At 38.6% G+C, this 2,500-nt stretch overlaps 1 long non-coding RNA gene across 1 annotated transcript in view; it reads right to left on the bottom strand.

The window, feature by feature from the left end:
• Positions 1-2,500, bottom strand: part of LOC106873515 (uncharacterized) — a 92,449-nt gene that overhangs the window by 1,046 nt on the left and 88,903 nt on the right. Inside the window, exon 3 of the long non-coding RNA XR_001409888.3 lies at positions 1-963. This exon is cut by the window's left edge and continues 1,046 nt beyond it. This is a non-coding gene — a long non-coding RNA (uncharacterized LOC106873515). The remainder of the gene's footprint in view (positions 964-2,500) is intronic.

Here is a 2,500-nt window from a genome sequence, read left to right as displayed (position 1 = left end):
CAGACCTAACAGCGTCCTTGGATCGAAAAATGCTAAAGGCATGTCTACTAAATATTAAATATTCACATTATAACAATTAATAAAGAATTTGAATGTATAATTTCAGATTTAAATAAATGTTGATGATTATAGGGGTGTCTATTTACTTATGTCATGTCCATGTATGTATGTATGTATGTATGTATGTATGAAGGAGGCATTGGTATGACTGGTGAGTCCTGGAGCTCCGGCCAACGAATTTTGAGCGGGGAATTGCGAATGAAAATAATTGCAGCAAGATTTGCGTGTTGCTTGTTCACGGAAGATCAAAAAACAGTCAGAACCGAAAGCGTGTCGTGATCTGACAGAACAGTTTTTAAGATTATCCGGTCCTGTTTTCGAACATCACTGGTGACAAAAGGTGGTGCAGCGGAATTTGCAAATGTGGAAGAGGTGAAGAGAAAATGACAGAGGCATTAAAAGGCATCACTTCGCAAGAGTTCCAGCACTGCTTCGAGCAGCAGAAAACACGCCTGAATCGATGCGTTGCTTCAAATGGAGAATACTTTGAAAGCGATAAAAGTGTAAACAAGAGAAACTTGTGAATAATATAAAATTGCAAAATTCCGGTTTCTTTTGGGTACCCCCTCGTATACATATACATGCATGCAGGCATACATACATGCATACATGCATACATACATACATACATACATACATACATATGCATACATATGTATATTATATACATGCAAACATATACGAGGGTGGGCTGAAAAGTTCTTAGGTTGACTATGAAGGAGTGATTCTAGAGCTGTGAAATTTAGCATGCATTAATTTCAACCGTCCTTATTAATAGCTGAATTGTTTCTTTCCAGGTAAAGTGACATCGCACTCTTCAAAGAAGACTTCAGAAGTAACTGGTAGCGATTATCTTGAAAATGGACAAATTTGGCATCGTCGTGTTATTGTGTTTTCAAGTACCTGCAGGAAAGAAAAAGATGATTTAGTTCCCAGTAACATTCATACTGATATGATTGTTGTATTAGGGGATGATACTCAACATTGCAAAAGTTGACAGCTGAATTTAGGAGAATAAGAGTGAGTTTTGAAGATGATCTAAGGTCTGGTCGGCCTGTAACTGCCAACATCGATCAAAAAATTGATCGTGTTCACCGGATAGTGATTAGCTATAATTCTAATCCTACGCCTGTTCCAGGAAAAGAATAGTTGGCATCGGAGCAAATGATACACACCGACACTCGCACGCACACACGCACGCACACACACACACACACACACACACACACACACACACACACACACACACACACACACACACATACACACACACACACACACACACACACACACACACACACACACACAGTTCAAATTCACAGAAGACAGTTGTGGGAACAACAAGCTGGTGTGTTAGTTTAATGCTCTGGAAGAATGGAAAAAAGTATTTGACGTTTCGTGCCTACGCTCTTCCACAGAAAGCATTGAGTGGAAAGAAAATGTAGAGAGAACGAAAAAAAAAAAAAATGAGAGAAAATGTGCAGGGATTAACGGTTCAACATGATGAGTAAAGTAAGAGTAACAGGTCGAATTAATTAGCAAGCGCTTGTGTATATGTGAGGATAGTGCGTGTGTGTACATACATACATACATACATACATACATACATACATACTTATATATAGTCAATCCAAACATGAACAAGCAAGAAAAAACAACAACGCGAGGACGTGGAATAAATACAGTGTTCTTGGACGCTCAGGAAAGGAAAGAAAAGAAAGAGGATTTCACGTTTCGAGCGGAGCTCTTCATCAGAAATATAGAAAAAGTCCAAAGAAGAGAAAACGGAGAAAGAAAATGGCCAACGGTACACATGTGGTCACATACACACACACACACACACGCGCACACACACACACACACACACACACACACACACACACACACACACACACACACATATATAATATAATATAATATTAGGATAAAGACTTTATAAGAATTTATCAAATAGTTAGCGGGAAAAAACCTTATAAGGAAAAAAAAATATCATTTTCTCCCATAAATATATATAATTTAATTTATATAAGGGCATTACTATACAATAATGGCTCACGCTTAGAGGGACTCCATAAGTCAAAACTACCAAAATAAGCATCGGTAAAAATGTGCTTATTTTGGTAGTTTTGACTTATGGAGTCCCTCAGTATTCGGATTTAATTCGTTCCTGAAAGTCCTTAGTCGCCCGAAATGTTCGTAGACGGAAACTATTTTTCCCATTGGAAATTCTAGAGAAGGCACATCGAATTCGCTGTGCACTGAGCAAACAGAAACTGGGGCCCTCTCGCTGATATTCGCGGCTTGTCGCAACTATTGGTGCCGGCTTACGTGTTCGTTACTCAAGATACCTTTCGTCACCCGAGATGTATGTTCGATAAATTGTTCTTAAACCAATTTGTACGTGATGAGAGGTAAGCTGAAGTTTCACTGCATATGGACA

Source organism: Octopus bimaculoides, chromosome 15, assembly GCF_046866305.1.
Source record: "Octopus bimaculoides isolate indiv1 chromosome 15, ASM4686630v1, whole genome shotgun sequence".
In the NCBI taxonomy this organism is placed as follows: domain Eukaryota; kingdom Metazoa; phylum Mollusca; class Cephalopoda; order Octopoda; family Octopodidae; genus Octopus; species Octopus bimaculoides.
Note: the sequence above shows the minus strand (reverse complement) of the source record. Positions and strands in the feature narration are given on the sequence as shown.